At 30.5% G+C, this 22,961-nt stretch overlaps 2 long non-coding RNA genes and 1 pseudogene across 2 annotated transcripts; 1 reads left to right on the forward strand and 2 right to left on the reverse strand.

Annotated features, from left to right (window-relative positions):
- Positions 1-210: 210 nt before the first annotated feature.
- On the reverse strand, positions 211-8,819 carry LOC140668340 (uncharacterized; annotated as a pseudogene).
- Positions 8,820-12,624: 3,805 nt separating this feature from the next.
- LOC140668627 (uncharacterized) lies at positions 12,625-16,701 on the reverse strand. Its single transcript, XR_012047202.1, has 4 exons — positions 16,256-16,701; positions 15,782-16,151; positions 12,801-13,012; positions 12,625-12,717 (listed from the first exon to the last, which is right to left on the reverse strand). It is a non-coding gene; the product is annotated as an uncharacterized lncRNA (long non-coding RNA).
- LOC140668628 (uncharacterized) lies at positions 12,970-14,938 on the forward strand. The gene is made up of 3 exons (XR_012047203.1): positions 12,970-13,075; positions 13,353-13,572; positions 14,059-14,938. It is a non-coding gene; the product is annotated as an uncharacterized lncRNA (long non-coding RNA).
- Positions 16,702-22,961: the final 6,260 nt, after the last annotated feature.

The following is a 22,961-nucleotide window of genomic DNA, read 5'->3' on the forward strand; positions in this document are numbered from 1 at the left end:
AAAATACATATATATAATTACAAGGAATCTTTCAAATCTTTTAATATGCGTTTGAATATTATTTTGAATAAAAAAACAATGAATAATGAATACAATGAATGTTATAAAGGATTATTAAAGACAAATTACATTTAAAAAAGTACCTCGATTAATATTTGATTTTTATAATAAATATTAATATTTACAAAAATAAATTATAATAAAATTTACTCACGCAATTCTACGAAAACGTACAGGAGTTTAAACAATCCAATTACTCATGAGTTTTATAATTATTTCTTCAGTTGAATTGGTATCGTGTAATCGAACAACAGCTACAAATATATATAGTATATCAATTTATAATACTGTACATATAATACTATAAAAACATTATCATCATAACAAATGTTAATTTCAAAAAACAACTATAACGAATATTTAATGTATATTTAATGAAGTCTTACCAATAATTAAATTAACGATTTTAAAATTGCGAAATGTATTTTTTCCTCGAGCTCCTTTCCAACTGTATGACATTAATATGTCATCCTTTATTAATGTTTTGAAAATGTTTTTTATCACATCTTGTAGATTTGTCCCGCCTTTCAATTTCAAAAAGTCTCTAAAATAATTTGAAATATGTAAATTATTGAAATAAAAAACAAAATTTGTAAATATGTAAATATGAAAAATATACACAACAATATGGTATATACATATATATATATATATATATATATATATATATATATATATATATATATATATATCAAACTATATATAATCATTCACATAATTATTTAATAACTATAAATAATATAAATTATAAATTTTAAGTATTGTTAATAATTATAATTATTAAAAGTAAAAATAAACATTTACCATTTTCACGAAAAATTCTTCATTTTTTAAATTTTTTTCAAAAAGTTGCAGCTCATTAATCGATGAAATAATGTTGAATGTAAAAGCTTCTTCAATTATATTATTTTCTTGATTTCTAATGGTTTGATCTGTTATTTTAGTCTCCATTCTATTGAGCCTTCTATCAATGTATGTTACTTCAACCAGGATGCGATTAACTTTTTTAAAAATTTCTTTTAACACTAAAAATTAAAATATCATGAATTATATTTTAAAATATTGTATTTAAAAGTCATTACCAATAAATTTAATCCTTTTTACCTTTTTGAGATTGATCTTCATTATTTTTATTTGTTAAATCTTCATCAATGGAATGAACATCATCTTTATCGTTAAAATCTTGATTTTTATTTTCTGTCTCTTTTTCGTTATGTGTAATTATTTCCGTTTCTTGTTGATGAATAATTCTCTGTTTTTTCTTTTCAATTTGAATCATTTTGATTTTTTCGGGTGCAATGATTGGATTTTCAAAGGTCGCCAAAATCTGTGCAGACTTTTCCGAATGAAACAATTGTTGTGATCTAGAAAATTCCTTTGGATCTGATAAAGGAGACAGTGAATCCACTTCTGTACCAGAAGATTCATTATCAGATGACGTAAAATTTTTTGCAGTAGCTCTATCATGACGTGTTTGTTTAATACTTTCTTCATCTTCAGTATTTATATCGGATATATTTTCGGCCATCCTTAACTTTTCTTGGCCTCGTTCAAAAGTATCTGAATATAACAATGACAATTATAAATACAAAACATAGACGATTAATAAGAGTGGTATAAATTATATGTCGATAGCTTGATGTTAAAAGAAAATATTTAAATTTTCAAATAGAATTAATTCTTACTTTTACGCAACATCAGTTCAATGAATAATCGATCCAATAAAATCAAAAAAAGTAACTTTTAATTTCATTAATTACATATATCATTAATATAGATTCTTGTTTACATTATTTTAATTTTATTTATTGGATCAATATTGCCATGAAAAAAAATGAATTTTTTAACACAAAAAAAAGAAAAAGGAGTTTTTATAAATAATTGTAAATATACCTGCTGAAGCAAAAGCGTAGAACATCATACATTGCCCAGCCAGCTTTTACATTTCTTAAATCCGGTATTTCTTTATTCCTTATTGCCTTATTCAGCTTCTTTTTCACATAGTAATTTGGATAGAAGCAAACCTGTTGATTTTTAACAGATTCTTGCAACCAGTTATTAGGGACTAGTGCTAGCCCGTCGTGAAATTGAATTACATAAAAGTTTTCTGGAAACTATACCAACAAAAAATATGTATAATGATGAATTAATTTATTGACAATAAAAATATTACAGTCATGTGCATTTCTATATATTACCTGTAAGGAAGATTCTTTTCTTGTTTTTTGAAAAGAAAATTGCTCGCATTTTGATTCAGTCATATCTAATAAGTGTATTAGAAGTATATTGGAAACCACGATGTAAAATGTTCAAAACAGAGAACACATAACCTGCAAAAATTAATCACAATTTAGTATATACAATTAGTTTTTATTAAAAATAGTGACATGCAATATCACGTATAATAAAGTTTAGTTAATTTTAATTTAATTTTAAAGTTATTTAGATGTGTTATTCATATTTTTAATATACCTTTCTACAAAATCTTGAATGTTGATGAGACGAATGTATACAGACACGAATGCAAATGAATATGAACAAATATCGTCGAATAGTCACAAATGCAAATCTTCTTGATTACGTTTAACTTTTTTTACTTTACTGCTATTTGATGATGAGTAATGCAGACAAATATAACCAGTAGACATAAATTGCACATTAGCCGGATGAAATAATGGGTCTGTTCTTTATTGCTGCACTGGTTGCACTAAGCATTAGGCATCTAATTATATAATCGTGAGTCGATCGATAATTCGATAACCAATTAACGAAATATCAATTAATTAAAACCAGAATGTTGTCAATCATGTTACAATGGAAAAAAGGAATAAAAAATAATTTCTTTTCACTATGAACAATACAGCGTATAGAACCATTAATTATGTATAATAGTATATGTGTATGTATGTATGTATGTATGTATGTGTGTGTGTGTGTGTGTGTGTGTATAAATTTATAATGACAGTTTTATTGCGAACATATAATTAAATATTAAAGCTTTTATTTCTTGCTGTTCATTTTTGCAATTATCGCGTTATAATATTTATTTTTTTAAATTTATTTATTTTATATTGTGTTTATATTTTGTTATAGATTATGTTATATGTTACGTTTTAAAAGTTATTTTATTGTCCACAAACGTGCCGAATAGGAATGACATACAATTTAGAATTAAATTTAATTTTCCACAACTTTCCTCGTATTTCATGCAAAGGACAATATATCACATTACTATTTATTTCTTCAACAACATTAATGTCCAGATTCTCTGATGAAAATGGTTGTGAATATAAAATATCTGTTTTTCTCAGTTGATACCCAACAATATATATTGTATTATTGGTACATTTCACGTTGTTCTTAACTGTCATTAAGTTTCCACCTTTTGTCATGATACAATTATTTGCTTCATTATTGCAGTCGATTTCATAATTTTTTAATATTAGTTTCTTGTATTGCGATTCAAAAATATCTCGAATTTCATTATACCATTAACATGTCTTGCTTTTAATTCTAATTTATAAAGTGAGTTTAATGATTTATTATTCATGCTCTCATATTGATTTTGCCTTCTTTCTGTGTATCGTCGTACAACTTGCTGCAGTGATTTCTCTGCTTTACGCAGAAAACTTTTTAAAATTTGTAAAAAGTTTTCAAATCTAAACGAACTAAAGGAATCAAGTGGTCCAAATTATCGAACTTCATTAGAGAGATGTAATAAATTATGTATATTATGAGATATACATTATACATTATACATATAGTCCTTGCCATAAATTTTTTGAAATGAATCTACAAAATGTTGCAATAGTTTTTCTGCATAATCTACATTATTTTTATTTTTTGTTATTATTGGACTGATGAGTATTGATATAGCTACATGCAAAGTCAAAAAGTTTGTATATACATTTCTATTTAAAACTGTTTTTAAAACAATAGGTCCAGTGTAAAGTAAAAATTGCCTAAATTCTGTGGCTTTCCAATATGCTATTTCATTTAAGCTTAAATTAAACTTCGAGGTCGTCTTGAAAATTCTTTAGGCACAGCATCTCTTAAATTAATAAGTGCTTGCGAAATATTATCTTTTGCTTGCACACTAATGCGAACAGCTAGTGGTCCACTTATCCACAACAATATCATTTTTTTTACAATACCCAAACAAATCAAGTGCATATAGTCAAGAACAATATTCGACACTAATTCTAAATCAGGCACAGAGAGCAAAATTGTGGGTTCTCCTTGATGATAATCAGAGTCTATTTGACGTATAAATCCTTCATCAGTTCTGAGTGCAGCTGATCTTTTTTCATAAGGAAAGCACATTTTAGAGTTAACATAATCCCCATAAATGGTACATTTAGTACAACTCGAATAGCCATTATGTCCTTTAATATTTAAAATAAAAGATTTTGCTGGAGCATCGCAAATAATGGCCTTAACATTAACTTTAATATTACAGTTTAATAGGTCTGAATAATATCCTCTCTGTACTAATGGTATTAATTCTTTCACAAATGGTTGTAAGTATTCATTGGAATTGTTTGGTTTCTTTTGACCATAGAACAGCCCCTATATGCACTTGGTTTGAAATCTCATCTGAAAGTAATATTGGCCAGAAACTACTTGGCGATGGATATTGGCAAACCATCTATATTAATTAATAAATTAATTTCAGATACTTTCAAAGACATACTTTTATAATGCTGCAGGAATACTTCCAAAGTATTCGATAGACCAAAGTGGTAATACGATCCTCCAGCTAATGCAACTATTTCAGTAGTTTTCTTGGGTGTTTTTAGAAGCACTCTTGCATTCTTTGGTAAAATTTTGAATTGTGAACGTGGAGCATTCCTCAAAATTTCCATAAGAGCATTAATTGCATTATGTCTAATTTTAAACTCAAAAGACCAATTTCGAAGATTGCACAACAATTCATTATCCATACTTTTATCATCAATGTCCATATTATCACCTACATCGTCACTCGAATTGTCAGAGTCTAATGATAAAGGTTGCATTTTTTCTCGTTTTTTAATATCAATAAAATCTTCGTCTGTGACTACTTCCGTATTATGTACTTCATCCGAATATTCTTCTTCATTATTATTGTCACTAAAGCTTGGCAATTGATCATTACTAGGAGAAGATACTGTTGAAACTGATGTTGATTGATCATTTTCAATTCGACATTTTTTTATGCATTCGCCCAATGGTCCAAAATCAGTCTTACTATTACTTGACGATTCTAGCAAGAAATAATCTATTTCCGTTTCTTTTTGTGCTAATCGTCTCTTATGCCGCAAAGAAATATTACGGTTATTTAATTTTTTATCCATTATATGGAAAATTATTTATTATGTAACCTAGAAAAATAACACGATCATAATCAAATACACATTAATATTGTACAGTTACAACCGTATGGAAATTCTAATCATTACAAAATATAAAAACTTACCTATGACTTACTAAATTCTTTTTCACATATACAATCAACACTTGTAATATTTTAACATCTGATCACCGCGATTACGATTACAGAAACGTGCCCGACTTTTCGTTTATCAGAGGTTTTTACAGGTTAATAGTGCACTACGATATTACATTTTGTCCAATATGTATCAACTACGTGTTTGATACATAAATAGTTACATATATACGCAGTATACCTGCTATCTATTACATATGTATTTTTGTTTAGATACATCAAACATATTGCATTAATTGCGTATTTAACACGTTATATTTCATATATAATAAAATGTAATGTAAATGCAATATTATTACGTATTTAATATGTAATTGCAATGAAAGGTGCCGTATGGGTATAGTCTAACGGGATTTGCGAAACCATGCCAATAGAAAGATTTTCCAATCTAGAATTACCCGTATGATGCTTTATTTGAGATCGATTTTTGAACATATCGTTTGTGCGTAAATTGTTATGAGTCTCTGGAAAAATAATTCTATTATGTACAAAATCACCTTCTTGTGTGCTTTTTGAGCACGAAAAATACCCAGTATGACCTTTAGTATACGTTATAAAACATTTAGCTGGGGTATCACATACTATAGCGTTAATAGAAACGCTATATTTTATATTAGAAACAATTATACCATTTCTTGAAATGAAAATAAAATCATTGACAAAATCAGTCAGAAAAGTAGCATCACTAGGTTTTGAAGTACCATGGTACACACCAATTATAAAAGGCAATATATAGATATCTATTTTTTTCAATAGATGTCATAATCGGCCAGAATTGGCTTTTACCAATTGCTGAACTTTTAGCAATTGGTAAGCCATCTATATTCACATTTAAACTTTTTTCGTTTTTTGTTATAAATTTAGAATATATTTTTATAGATTGCTCGAGAGAAGGACCGAAGTGCGCATGATGACCGCCCGCTATAGATTTTATATAACGTAAAGACATGTTTCGTGGTGTTCGAAGTAAAATTCTAACATCGTTAGGTAACTTGATATGATCGTGATTTTTTAGAATTTGAAACAGTTTGTTAGCAGTATTGTGCGAAACATTATCTTCGATAATTAACGTTTGCAAATCTTTCCAGAGACTCATATGGTTATTACAATCAGAATTAATTGTCAATGACGAAACATCTTCTGAAATAACGCTATGTGCTTCATTACTATTTACATCAAACTGCGATGTTACTGATAATTCATCAAAGTCATTTAAACTATAAGATAGTGTCACTTTTATGAAATGTATCATTAGACTTTTCGAAAGTACAATAAATACCGCTTCTTTGTTTGCATTAGGAACTACGTTTGATACAGTTAATAGCATTGAATGGGAGTCTGAAATTTGATTTAATTCACGACTAATTAACTGATTTCTTCGCCTTTTTTAAATACTGATAATCTTTTGGCATGATTGAAATGGATTGCACAAATAAAAGTGCTGAAAAAAAAAATTTATATATGCAAACAAATTTTAAAAATAAAACGTTCAAGTGAAAAATCGAAATTAAAAATAAATGAATTGCAAAAGACTAATATTAAAAATTCATAATATACATATGTAAATGCAATTTATAAATATCAAGAGTGTCTGGCGCCAAGTGCAGGTATCAAGATGAGCTAGGCCAACCATGTATCTATATACACGACTGCCTCGTTTTGAAATTACTTAGATTATTATAGTTATCACTTACAAATGCAAGTGGAATCGCTGAGAATATGAAACTCTTTGGGAAGCAGGAAAAAGTGTAACGCACCAAGTGGCTTCGAAAGGCCTTGTCTTCAAGAATGATTTTGACAGACATTTATTTTCTAAATAGACAACTTATATATACAAACTGTAACACACAAAACAATAAGAATTTTACAAATATCGTTACTAAATAAAGCATCTTTACGCATAAATCAACATATGTCAAAAATTATTTAAGAATAATCTCCATTAATATGTGTGTGTTAATGTAATTTATAAATATATTATTTACCAATGCAAGTGGAATCGCTGAGAATATGAAATTCCTTGTAAAACAGGAAAAAGTGTAACGCATCACGTGGCTTCGAAAGGCCTTCAAAAGTACTTTGACAGATTTTAATCGCTGAGAATATAAGACTTCTTGGAAGGCAAAAAAAAGTGTAACGCACCAAGTGGCTTCAAAAGGCCTTGTCTTCAAGAATGATTTTGACAGATTTTATCTTCTAAAATGACAACTTTTATGTACAAACTCAAAACGAACTGTAACACAAACACAAATTCCCAGCAAACACAAAGTAACAGTAATATAACTGTTATTAGTTATAATTTCCCACTCAACAATATAACTGTGTTATATAAAAGGCATGTTATATTGCAGTTATATTATTGAGTGAAATTATAACTAACAGTTATATTATTGTTGCTTTACCAATGCAAGTGGAATTGTTGAGAATATGAAACTCATTGAGAAGCAAGAAGAAATGTAACGCAACAATCTCACAATCAGTGCGGGAACTTGATATGCACAATCTTATCAAAATAAATTGTAACACACAAAGAGACTTAAATAATACAATTGGAATACACAAAATAAATATGTATTGTACCTTTCACTTACTGTTGCTGAGACGCGTCTTCATTTGTGTGATCTCTTCTTTTATTATTGAAAAGATGAGCATCGTAAAACAATAAACATAACCATGCGAGGACTTCCATAAGGACATGCTTCGTTTTTTAGACTGTAAAAATATAAATATTGAACATTAATATCAATTTATTTTATTATAAATTTTATAACTGCAATGCGGTTTTTATATTTAACCTAACCCAACTTCTTTGGTTAAATAGATTTTAAATTCTGTGGTAATATAGAAAAAATAATAAAATACCAAAAATATATGCAACAATAATTTTTATTTTTTATATTTAATTTAAATATTTAATATAATATTTTAATATTTATTTTAGATTAAAATCGTACTTACCGAAGTATATCCTTTTTCTTGATGAAACACATGAGAATAATCTGGAAAATTCCGTATAGCCTTGTGGCCACGATACTAGAACTTGGTCCGAGTTCTCGATCCAAGAAACGAATAGCCAATAAGATTACCGCTTTTCTATAAAAACTGCACGTTGATTAGCTAAATATTTCTCAGATCAAGAACTCGGACCGATTTCTAGTATCGTGGCCACAAGGCTTATGGGTGATTCCAGAATGAGTCGTTAGTCGTAAGTCGTAAATTCAACTATGATTGGTTTATTCACTTAACGACTTACAATTAACGACTCATTGTAGAATCGGTCTATAGCACAAACACACACACACATTTCCGTCTGTAATAACCTGTATCCGGTACTCGCTGATAGCGAGTTATTTTGCCGCGTGATTTAAAAGTATAAAATCTATACTGAAGAAATGTTAAAATCACTCTATATTATAATATTTTAATAACAAAAATTGTCAAATATATAATAATGTAATATAATATTTATAACATAGTAATGTATTGCATGTATATAAAATGTTTTAAAATATAAATATAATAATAATATAACGTTCTTTATATAACATATAATATTTACGTTACAATTATTTTAAGATAACTAAAAAATTACTAAGCAATGTAACAATTATAAAACACAGTTATATTGTAACTATTAAAAAAATTATATTACATTATTGTATATAAGATATAACATTTATTATATTACGTGTTATTCTGACGTTATATAGCATTTATATTCTGTGTTTAGTAGGATACTATTATTTAATATTATTTAATATTATTTTTTGTTGTAAATTACGTTTACAGTGAATAAATTCATCAGGGTACCAGATGTAGCTCAAGTTCGGAATGCATATAACCTCAATTCCAACTTGAGTACTTCTATTTCTTCTGTACCCGTACCCATAACACAAGCTGTTCATCCTGCTCATCATATCATTCTTTGTAATGAAAATGGAATATCAGTACATTTCAATGCAAGACATTTGTTAGTTATCGAAAAGATTTGTAAGTATACTGTATTCTGATATATAAACATTTAAAAATATTTATAGAATTAGGTGATAGGAATGTATCGTAGTATTATTTTTTTCACAAATTCTGTTTCCTTTACAGCTAGAAAAACTTTTAAAATTAAAGATTCAATAAGTGTTCCTAAAATGTACAATCTGCAGCAACCTTTATTAAATATTACAAATCAAATGCAATCTTCCGTTTTAATGGATAAACAATCTTCAACTATTAGTAATAAGCAAGTAGAACCTGCTATTTTAAGTTTAAATCAACACTTCGCTGAAACAGATGGATTTTCATTGCAAAATGACAACAATTTTAATACAGAGTCCACAATAAAAGAAACACCTTCTTCAAAGACGAAACGTCGAAAAAATGGAAATATTCCTCGAGGTATAGGAACTTTTTTTTCTGTTTTTTATATTTATCACATTTTCAATAAAATTGTAAAAGAATTGCCATATGAGAGTGAGAGAGAGAGAGAGAGAGAGAGAGAGAGAGAAAATTACTATTTGTAATTATGTATTTTCAATCAATTCTATATGTTATTTGCATGTTTTTGCAACTTCATGGAAGCATCCTGCAATTTTACGCCTTATTCATTATTATAAAGAAAACATGCATGTTATGAATGACAATTTTAAACGTCATGAGGAAGTATTGCAAGACATATCAGATGCGCTTGCCAAAGAGGAATATTATTTTTCTCACAATGCGAGGATAAATAGAAATATCTTAAAATTATATATAGAGACAAAAGATAAAAGTAAGGAGTCGAGAACTCTTGAGAATATATGTCCTTACTTTAATGAATTGGATGAAATTTATGGCAAATCACATTTTGTCAAGCCTCTAGCACTTGCTTCTAATAGAACTTTAACAAATTCTGAGAGCATATCTGAAGTCTCGGATTTTGACGAACAGTTATCTCTACCAAAGAAAAAAAAAGTCGGATTTCAAAAGATTGACTTATGGACAGATATGTTTCGCAATGATGCTGCTGCTGCTAGAGAAGAGGTACGGCAGAAGCGTCATGAAGAATTATTAGCTTTGCAAAGAGAACAAATGCAAACGCAAAATACTCTTGTTACGTCGTCTCAACTGCACAATTCTTTCCTTCCACGGAATTTTAACACTAATCGTCTACAGTACGACACTCATCAGGACATACTGCCTCAACGACTCTCGCGGAGTCGTGGTAACAACCGAGCGCGCGATAACAACTTGTTATCATAAAAAACAGAAAAGGGCAGTACAACTTTAATCTATTGGGAAATTATAATAATGCCCTTAATACCAAAGTCCAAGTCCTCTCACAAAATCATGAATCACATCCTTTTCCAAATGCACCGAAAGCACCGAAAAACAGGAAACGGTTCCTGACAACGTTAGAGGAGTTTCTAATTCGAACCGATAGACCTATCAGCAGAGAACATAGAAAATTATATGACTCAGAATCATATGAGCGATAATCTTGCTCCAAAAATCATATAAAAGAGGGGTTTTTGGAAGAAAACAATACAAGCTCTTTCCCGAATTTTACGTCTATTTTAACCCGTCATTCTGTGAAAGTGAACAGTAGAAGTTTATCGGTGAACCACCGTGACTGACGAATCAACGACAACACTCCGACGGCGCAATTCGACTACAGAGGATTTTGCAGGCTCGCAGACGAAACTAACGCCATTCCGTTTGAACCCTGATCATTCAATAATAAGTTTACATCCATTTTATTTACTCTTCCTCTTGTTGTTCTTTCCGTTTCTTTTTCTCCCCTATCTTTCCCTCATTTACTTATTATTTATTTTATTGAAATTTGCATAGTGCCCAAATCTTTAATTTGCCAGTCGTTACGCTATAAAAGGCGGAAATATTTAAATCGTTGGAACAAGTCAGTACTGCCCAGGCGTCGATCCCCATGACTTATCAAACAATCAAAAAGGGCGAAAAAATCGCAATCCTTCCTCGAACACGCAAAATTCCCTGTCAAACACCTTCTCCTTCGCAACCTCCATCACTTCTACGTTTTCCATCATTGACGTCCATATCCTCAGACGACCTTTGAAATATCATCACGGAAGTCTTCGAAGACTTTCATCTTCCTGCATATCCTTAAGATTACCAGGAATCTTCAATGTCTCCTTCGCCTACACACACAGACGCACACAAACACACGTACTCACGCGAACATAAATTAGAGAACGATTATAATTTAATTACATACACATGTATACACATATTATATACACATATTTATAACCAAACTTAGCAATAATTTGATGTAATATACTTTTAAAACTATGAATAAATTTATGTAATATTAAAACGCAATTTTCTCCGTGACTTCTAACCCCTCTATCGGTTGAAAGATCGCACTTGGTCCTATCCCGCGTAATAAGGATTAATTTTTTTTTACCAAAAAGGACTTTTCGACGAATGTCCGAAATAACAAGTAATAGCGATATTCATTATCGTTGACTTGTTTTTGGACCTAATAATTCGTTCAACTCGAAACATACATCCTGACCCGTACGGTTTCGAGAGCTGGCTTACGCTCTTCCTTTTAACTCAGCTTTCCCGAGTCTGGACGTAACACTCTCTTAGCCAAAATTTGGAAAAGCTTTAAGAATAATACTGAATACGTTATTTTTTTTTTCATTATGATATTACTGTAATCAAAAATTACGTTTTTTTGTTTAATTTATTTTAGCTTATTATGTTAGTGACTTGTGACGCTATAACAGAAATTCTCTTGAAGGCGAATATGATGGAAATACTTTCATCTTAAATTATACTTAATTAGTATTTTTCTTTAATTTAATTATATTTTTAATTTATGCTGTAAGTTAAATTTTACAAGTTTATATCGCATTACATGTTTAATATAGTTAGTTTTATTTTATTTAACAAACACATTTTGAGAAGCAAACAAAATAAAAATATAATAGAGTCAAAGTTTTATATGTTATTATATATATGCATATATGTATATATTTATATACATGAAGAGTTGCAGTACGAAATGAACGTATGTGTGTTTACATGTGTGTATGTGTATGAAGATTCAAGTTGCCAGATAATGACTATATATATATATTTATATATATATATATATACACAGGGTGTCCCCGAATTGCCAGATCAACTCTCGTGGGTAGATAGAGCGTGTTAAACTGAAAACAAAAGTCTTACATCATTTTGCTAAATTCGCAATAGTTAATGAGATATAAATTAATAAAGATCGGCCAATCCTTGCCAGTATAAGCGCGCGGCGCGAAGAAGCCTCCTACTTGTTACTTGATTGGGAACGGGCATGATGACATCAGCTGACCAATATGGCGGAACTGAGCCGGCTCGTAAACGCGTGGAACATATGTGTGCTCACTCAGTTTTGTCCAGTTTTGAAACCATAAATCAGTGTAGTGAAAGTGAATAATGTTTTGGAGAAATCGTTAAAATGCGCTACTCCTGCAAAGCAGGAAACAGCGGACGATGTAAACATGTTATCGCAGCACTTATGTTTTGTCAAAGGTATGTATGTTTTTATGTAAGTTGAATCCCATAATTTTTTATAATAATAAGCTGTTGTATGAAATACATATAGTGCAAGTAAAGTTTATAGTATACTTGTGACTTTGACAACTAATATTTTTTCTAACCTCAATGAACAGAAGTTTTAAAATATAATCAGTTTAGCGCATATATAACTGTAAATTTGCATGCAATTTAAAAAATTATTCTAAGATGATTAATTAATGCATCATTAAGTTTTGTCTATTATAACGTTTCATTTATTTTTATATTTTAGAGTCGAACTTTTAAAGGTTGACGAGCTGTCATGCACTGATGTCGAATGCTCCTGGGCAAAAAAAAACCAAAGAAGCGTTGCAACAGTATGAACCGATGCTTTTACTGGATCACCCTTGCATGCAAAAAATAAAAGCAAATGTGGTTAATATATCTGAGGAAAAAAGGGAAGAGATTAATAAAAATTGGCTTGTACTCTCAAGTGCAATCAAAAAGCATCTGTAAGTTGATGTAGAGTTGTTATCATTGTACATAATTTTTTTGTCAATTTATTTTTATACATTTGATTATATATATTCATATATGAATGAATTTATTGTATATACATATATGTGAATGAATTTCAATCAATCACGGACTGTACATCTGCAGAATTAACACGTAATTATACACATTTTTACAATTTTTGTAAAATGAACTGTTTACTTTTATAATAGGCTTGTTTTCTATTCCTGCACTGATGAACTCATGCAATAAGTTAGAGCGACACAATATATACTTGTCTCATTCTAACTTATTGCACCAGTGTGCACTAGTTCATCAGTGCAGGAATAAAAAACAAGCTTAATAATACAATAGAACCGTAATAAATAATTTTTACAAGTCTAATGTTTTTCAGTGGATTATTTTCAATTATTTATAAATATCATGTGCGTAATATTATTTGTTATACATTGCTATTATTTATTTCTTTTCTGTTTAATTAGGTGTGGAAGACATGATGTAATAAAACTGCATGATAACAGTGTCTCTCACGATTGTGTGAATAATATTGATGTATGTAATTATAAACTGGGCAAATACTTCAGAATTAATGAAAAAATTATCAAAATTAGATGTAGGGACCCTTAAAGAGTGCTGTCAAAGCACAACATATAGATTACGTGGAGATTACAGACAGATTTGCATAGATAGTACAAAATCACTTACCACATGGAAAGAAGAGCGTAAATTTAGAATCACAAGTTGCAGATGTTATGAGTTGTACACATACGTGAATAATAAGAAACCCAACTGGGAAAGGAAAAGTTTAAATTATTTTTATCCAAAAGAACACTCCAATGAATATGTACGACACGGAATAGAAAACGAACCAATTGCTCGTGAAATATATGAAAATAATTTTCAATTGAAAGTGCATCAATGTGGCTTGATAATTTCTAATGATAATCCGTGGCATGTTCGCCAGATAGTGTTATTTTGGATGAAAATGAAAATGTATTAAAATTAATTGAAATAAAATGTCCCTTTCATGGAAAAGATCATAACATTTGCGATGTGATTCCGAAGTTAAAATATCTCGATGAAAATTGTACTTTAAAAAAACGTCACATGTACTACGCGCAAGTTCAATTATGTATGGCTATAATGAATGTTAAAGTCACTGATTTCATGATTTTTGTACCCTCCGACAATACTTTTTTAATCATTCCTATTCCATTTGACGAAGAATATGTAACTGATTTAATCTATACCTTAAAACGTATTTATTTTCAGCAAATGCTGCATTTGTATGTGTGCTCGAAAAAAATAATAAATGATTCTTGTTTCAAACATTTGTATCTATTTTTTTGTAGTATGTACAAATTGATTTTTACACAAGAAACTTATCATCGTTTAAAATAGGTGAGGATATGTTTACAAGACCACAAATAATTATAAAATCTTCACAAAGAAATACTAAACTAATAGGAAACCTGCCTTTTAATATATTAAATACTTTTAGCTTTTGATTACTGCGTTCAATATGAACTCTCGCTTTTGCTATTTGTTGGCTTAATAGTGCTTCTTCTGCTGATAACTGATTCTTATTTTTAAAAAATGAAGGTCTAACGATTTGAATATCATGTTCTTTGCACTTTGCATCTATAAAAAATCCTCTATCAATCATTATTTTATCACCTTTTTCTAGCAAACTGAATAAGTTACTTTGTTCAAAAATTTCTTTGTCTGAAAATCGACCTCCATAGCAACGACTTACGAATGAAATTGTTCCAGCTGGTGTAACACCTATCATGAACTTTAAAGTATAATTTTATTTATAATTGGAGTATGTTATCGCTTGACAGCATACAGATTTAGGTTTTTGCAAAAGTATTTCCGTACAATCTAATATTATGCGAATATCTGGAAATGGAAGGAAACAGTTTGGGATATTTTGAAGGATCTCCTGTTTTGAAGGTCAACGTATACAATCATTGAAACATGCACGCAGTATGTTAATCATGTTTACAAAAATTCTTCGACAAGTTTTTACAGAATAGCAATTGAACAAAGTAGCCAAAAAAGCAAATGAAATATTTTGTTTCAATTTAATAAATGTCAACATCACTTTTTCCTCTACTGATAATTTAGTCTTATTGTTAGCTTTAAAGTCTCTGAACGATTTATTCTTAGCTTTGTTATATACAGTTTTTTGACATTACTCACTATTACATGAAATATTATATATTTCAAAATTAGAAATTCCTGTAGCTGTACTTAGTTCGCGATGGCTTTTAATTTGATTGTAGTATGACGTATATAAATCCGTTTGAATATCGATGTCCCTCACTTTAGTTTTCTTCTCATCTGAGATTAGTAATGTCTCATTGTTTCCCGTGCTGTCAACTCCAACCTCATTGATATCAATGACAACAGTCTCTATATTTATCATTGTTTGTTTTCTTTTCATTTCTTTTTTTAGCTTCTCGGTTTGCAACTCGATCAGCTCTGGCTTGTGCAGAAATCATCTTTTGCATCGGAAGTCGCAGTTTTGGAACAGCAGATTTTTTTAGCCTTGGCTTTTTACATTCCAGCTCTAATTGTAAAAAAAATTAATACAAAAATTTAAAATTTGAATTACATTTTTATATATTTATATAAACTATGTAAACAAAATTGAATAGAAAGTAATTATTTTACCTGAAAATATGTAGTTGCTGGCATTAAAATGCAAGGAACAAGATTTCATTCTGCTTGTCACCGCTTTTGCAGTGCGTATAGCCATTATCCAAGCTTTACGCTTATCAATTTTTTCTATTGTGCCGAACTTTTTTGTAACTTCTACTGTACACTCTTTTTTCTTTGGAAATTTGTGGAAAGATATTTCTCGATTGTCACAGCTCGAGATTTACAACCGTACACACAACAGTACTCGCGGTTAGAAATTAGAAAGTAATTTTTGAAGAAATTACTTTCATTTTGTCCCGATAATTTTTTTATAGTCTACACTAATATTCAGACATTCCAAGAGGAGTTTTTTATTCGCATGTTTTAGATATTTTTACAATTTTATTGTGAAAACTGAATGAGCACACATATGTTCCACGCATTTACGAGCCGGCTCAGTTCCGCCATAATGGTCAGCTGACGTCGACATGTCCGTTCCCAATACTAGGCGCGCGACAGTAGGCGGAGCGCTCTACAAAGGACGTACAAAGGGCGTACTGAAAGAGACACGTACAGTGCGCGCTGCGTTTATGTCTTGCCGCGCGCCTAGTATCAAGTACGAGGGCTGTATGATAAGTACCCGTGTTTAGCGACTAATGGCACCACTGACGCAAAATGTGTATGCTATCATTTAACGCCATCTTTCAAACGATGACTGTCAAAATTTCAGACAGATTTATCGAGTAGTTTTGTTTTGATAGCTGTTGAAAGTCGTCAAGTTCGTGTTTGTTTGCAACCATGGAGAAAGAGCAATATCGATCAGTGATTCGATTTCTTTTTTTGGATGGGAAGACGTGTGAGGAAATCAAAGTGAAGTTGCATGCCGTTTATAAGGACCATGCACCTTCGATGACTACTATCAGATATTGGTTTAATGAATTCAAGCGTGGCCGAACATCCGTTTTTGATGAAGAGCGCCCAGGCCGTCCGATTGAGGTGACTACGGAAAATATGGTTAACAAAATCCATGATATCGTGTTAGCAGATCGCCGGGTGAAGATCAGAGAGATTGCTGACATTGTAGACATCTCAATTGAACGCATACAAAATATCCTACACGAAAAATTGGGCATGAGAAAGCTGTCGGCGAGATGGGTGCCGCGTTTGCTCACAGTGGAGCAAAAACGGAATCGCATGACAACTTCGGAGTACTGTTTGGACATATTTAAGCGCAATCCGAAAGAGTTTCTACGGCGTTTCGTGACTGTTGATGAAACATGGATCCATCACTACACGCCAGAAATGAAAGAACAATCAAAACAGTCAGTGGACTTCATCCGGCGAACCTGCTCCAAAGAAGGCGAAAACGGTTCCATCGGCCGGAAAGGTCATGGCCACTGTTTTTTGGGATTTTCGAGGCATCATCTTCAATGACTATTTGGAGAAGGAAGGACAATCACGGGGCAGTACTATGCTGATTTATTGGACCGATTCGATGCTGAATTGATGAAAAAACGGCCTCATTTGGCGAAGAAAAAAGTGCTGTTTCACCATGACAACGCACCAGCTCACTCATCCGCAATCGCCACAGCAAAACTGGTCGAATTACGCTACGAATTGCTGCCTCATTCACCCTATTCTCCAGATTTGGCCTCATGCGATTTCTTTTTGTTTCCAAACATGAAAAAATGGCTTGGCGAAAAGCGATTCACGTCAAACGAGGAAGTCATCGCCGAAACAGAGACCTATTTTGCGGAGTTCGACAAACCATATTTTTTGGATGGCTTGAAAAAGTTAGAATATCGCTGGACTAAATGTATCGAGCTGAAAGGAGACTATATTGAAAAATAAATAAAAAAAAGTAAAAAAAATGCGTTTTCTTGGCTAACAGGGGTACTTATCATACAGCCCTCGTATCAAGTAACAAGTAGGAGGCTTCTTCGCGCTGCGCGCTTATATTAGCACGGATTGGCCGATCTTTATTAATTTATATCTCATTAATTATTGCAAATTTAGCAAAATGATATAAGACTTTTGTTTTCAGTTTAACACGCTCTATCTATCCACGAGAGTTGATCTGACAATTCGGGGACACCCTGTATATATGTATATACCCCACCAACACATGAACGGCGGACGAATGTTTGGTGAACGAATTTTCGTTTGGAGCGCGTAATCGTGCACTTGCCAAACCAACTAAACGAAAATGCTGAGTGGCGACCGCCGAATAAAGATAATATATATATGCGGATCATCTCGTATATCACCTAAACGTTACGAGATCGTTCGGAATAATTGAGTATCCTTTATTATAAACTCATCAGCCAATCATTTGCCAACTATTATAGTGATCGTGCGCAAAATAACATATATACATATACATATATATATATATATATATATATATATATATATATATATATATATATATATATCAAAAAACGCAGTACAGTGGCTGCAGGTGGCGTTGGTAAAAAAAATGAATGCTCAAGATGCTGTTATGATTTCCGTCAGTGATTTACCTAACCTGCTCATGTGTCTCAAGTACATTAGTTCCCGCCTGTTTCTTTTTACTCTATAGTTGATGAGTGACCAAATTTACGGAATTTTGATTCAAACTTTTTCTTCTTGGAAGTATTGTCAAGGTAAGTACAATTTGAGCAATAAAAAGAAAAATTAAATGCCGTGAACAGCTAGAATTTTTAATGTGTGACGGTCGATGCGCGCTAAAATCTGCATGCACCAAAGCGGATGAAAAGATTTGATTCTTTTTAGTTTTTAGTAGGCACAGTCTTTTGTAATTACACAGTGTATTTTCAATATTCTTTTTCTTATTGTTTTTAATTTTTATACTTTGTTTGTAAATTATTGCGGGGTTAATTAGTGAAGAATTCTTATAATAAAGAAGATCTTTAAAAGATCCACTTTTTTCTACTTTATTTTACTGAAAATTTCTTCTGTCACTTTTTTTTGGTATTTAAAATGGTCTAGGTAATATTATATTAAGTATTTTAATGTTTATATTTTTTCAAAATATATATCAAATATATATAATATATATAATATATAATAGACCATCTGTACCATCGGCATAACCACACGTTAAACATCAGTTGTCGCGATATATATACCACAGATTCAACAACACACAAACGGAATGCATATCCTGTAAGCTTTTTCTGAGTCACCACCATTATACACAAACTAACGGTAAATTACTTTATTACAAACAGGTATTTATTATACTCATTTTATTAATACAGACTTAACCCCTCAATCTAACTGCATACCTCCCTCGGTCTGGAAACCTCGGAGAATTGCCTCACGGGATTATTATGCAAGCCGTACAATAAAAGAGCCGAACAAGTTGGATCGTTTTATATATATGTAATTTATACAACTAACATGCGACAAATATGTACAACGGTTCTAATGCATTGATCCATTTAATCATGCGACTACGATCACGATTTTTAGTTCATACATTGCTTACGCCTTTATTATGCGATGCGTTCTCATGAATTTTCGTTTTTATCTATTATAATTTACTTATTTATTTTATAAGTTATGCTGAAGAGGATTCAAAACATGAATCGAAACGTTCAAATCTTTATTATAATTTCCGTCATTCTATAGAATGTTGCTAATGTACTTAATGTCAATACAATTGCCACACATCACCTATATAAAAAACTTATAATTTCATATTCACATCTCCTCGCTCCTATTGCCTCTTTCTTACTTACTTATATATATTTTTTTATCATAATTACAGACTACAGACGGAGCATGAACTGCCATCTTAGGCAAGGGAGGTAGGCCTTTCGGTAGGGAGGGGAGAACAGTGAGAGAAAGTGGGGAGAAACCGATGCAGTTCGGTATATTTCGGTTCTTTTCGGACATATTCGGTAAAGTTGATGCACAGAGCGTTTTGTGTACATATACTGGAAATACATAAATAAAAAAAAATTATACCATTTTTTTCATTTGTTGGAAGAGCATTTGAAATAAAGTTTGAGGGACTTTTAACACTTTCTATAACATTTGAAGCAAGTAAATTATCGTTTTCTACTTTTTCATTGATATCACTAATCCCGAGAACAGGTCGTTGAAATTTTTCTGCCTTTACTGTAAAATAATTAATAAAAAATAATTGATAACGTGAAAGAAAAAATAACATTGTCAGATTCTTATTTTTGTCAATTACCTTTGTCAAATATTTCTTTATTTTCTTTTCTTGTTTTATTTTTATGTTTACTAATATCGAAATTTTTTTTTTGCAAGTTTTTGAAGCTTTACAGCCCCTGCAACAAATTAAATTCATTTTGTTGTACAACTCATATTAGTGACAATAAAAGTATTGCAAGAAATTATCATAATTTCCATTAATTTTATTACTTATGTTCTTGCCTTGGCTGGACTTTTTTTTAGGACTAATGCTGGATTTGAAAACATTGAGATCATTTGCTATATTGTTTTAATTCTTTTTTGCTGTTACCCGGCTGGGTAACATTAAGTAATGGTCTACTAGATAAGACTAGATGAAAAAATTAAAAAAGTAATTAATATATTTAAATCTTCAAACAATATCTATATTTGAGAGTTTCAAGATATAACCAAGGAAACATTTTTGGACATACTAGTTGTCTTTAATGCATCACATGGAGGAGGTGTTGATGAGATTGTAGAACTCTTTTGAGACTTACAATTAGTAATGTCATTTCTGGTGGAGCCAAAATCCAAGCTATCATTCTCTTTAGTACTTTGTGATTTAGTTGACACAGAAGAAGGTAAATTTGTCACTTTATCACTTGCACAACTAACTATGGCAGCTAGATAAGGTATTGAATCTTCACTGGTTTTCCTGGAATCCTCTGTCAGAACACAAATAATAATAATAATCTTTTTAGCAGTCTCAGAGTAAAATTCAAATAGCAATAGACAAATCTTTCATTATGTTTCAAAAAACAAATCGCTAAAGGAAGAGATTTATAATATTTGAAATCTTAAAATTTCTCTTAGGATAAAAATCGCAAGTTATAAATAAATGAGGTAAAATTATTTACTTATTTCTCCAAGCAAAGGCGAGAAATTGAATATTCGCAAAGTAAAACTACTTGAAGTATTATCCTTTTGTGAGGCAGGTTGAGACTTTCTCGCTTTTGTCGGATTTTCATCGCCTTCATCTTCGAATGACGAATAAAAGATTTTTCTCTTGCGAAAACGTTGACTTGTCTTGTCTCTATCTGTATCATATTCTAGATCAGTTTTCTCAATAGACCGTTCCAGCTTCCTCCTTGCTTCTTCATATGTCACTAAAAATAAGAATAATAGGTGTCAATATGTTCACGAAACGAATCTCTCATACCAGATTCAAAATAAAAGAAATAAATAATTAAAGAATGAGACAGAACTTACACAGATAAATAAGAAAAGTATTATCCTTCTTTAATTTACACAAGCAAAAAAAAGCAATAAAAAAATTATCTTACCAAACCAAGCACGAATAGTGGCCGGGTAAAAGTTGAATTTTGCAGTGAGTTCTATATATTTTTTGGCCGCCACACCTTGTTTTTGAAGGACTAAATAAGTAGGATAAAGACAATTTTCTCCATCTTTATTCATCCAATTGTGCGCTATTATGCACACATCCAAATGCTTCTCATCACCAACAGTAATCTCAAGGTCTGCGATTGCATACTTTTTTTCTGAAAAATATAAACATAAAAAGGGAATGAGCACACATTATAACAAACAATATAATAACCAGCAATATCAAATTCTTAACTGCATGCCAGTTATAAATAAAAATAAAAAACTTTATATGACATTATTAATAAAAATAAGTATATGCATCATTCAATTAAAAATAAAATAGCACCATACACCAAAGAAAACAGAAAATGCTATGCAAAACAAAATCAACAAAAATGTTAGTCAATGCAATGATGATCTGATATTATCTCGTTGGAAAATAATTTCAATATAAGATACCTTAATTTGCGTATCAATGATAACAATCTCAAGCATTTAAATCATCTTCAAAATGTAAATTGAAATAGAAGTTAGAACCATATATAATCACAGAAAGCAATGCTAAAGTAATGAAAAAAAATATTTTAATTCAAATAGTGTTTATTCCTAGTCTGCATTGCCATGATTTTGTCTGTTACATTACTTGATATGACATATTATTCTTCTGTATGCTGACTTTCACAATGCATTTTAATAAAAAGATATGTTTCATTGTTAACATAGCAAAACATTAGCACCACAGTCAAGAGAAAAAAAAGAGTAGAGCTATAATAATAACAAATTACATAACACCGAGTCCATATTCAGTTTTCATACCTCTGATTACAGGGGTTTGCCATTGTCATAATTTCCAAACTATTCAATGAATAAGATGTCAAATAAGATGAGCCTTCTTCAAAGATGAGTCCTTCAAGTTAATGTTCCTCTTGGTTGGTCATTTCTAATCATGTTTATTATTATATTTGAAAAATCTTTGCAATTTTGTATATAAAATTAATAATGTTTTTTTCAAGTTCTATTTTCTGTAGAAAACTATTTGAATCGAGCCATAATAACAATATGTATTTACTTTATAAATAAACAAATAGACAGATACATAAATAGATAGATAGATAGATAATACAATTTATTTAAAATGATTTTATTTAAAATGAATGCAGTAGCGGGATGGCAATATTATCATTCTTATAAGGTAGAACAACAT

Source organism: Anoplolepis gracilipes, chromosome 8 (assembly GCF_047496725.1).
Source record: "Anoplolepis gracilipes chromosome 8, ASM4749672v1, whole genome shotgun sequence".
Lineage (NCBI taxonomy): Eukaryota > Metazoa > Arthropoda > Insecta > Hymenoptera > Formicidae > Anoplolepis > Anoplolepis gracilipes.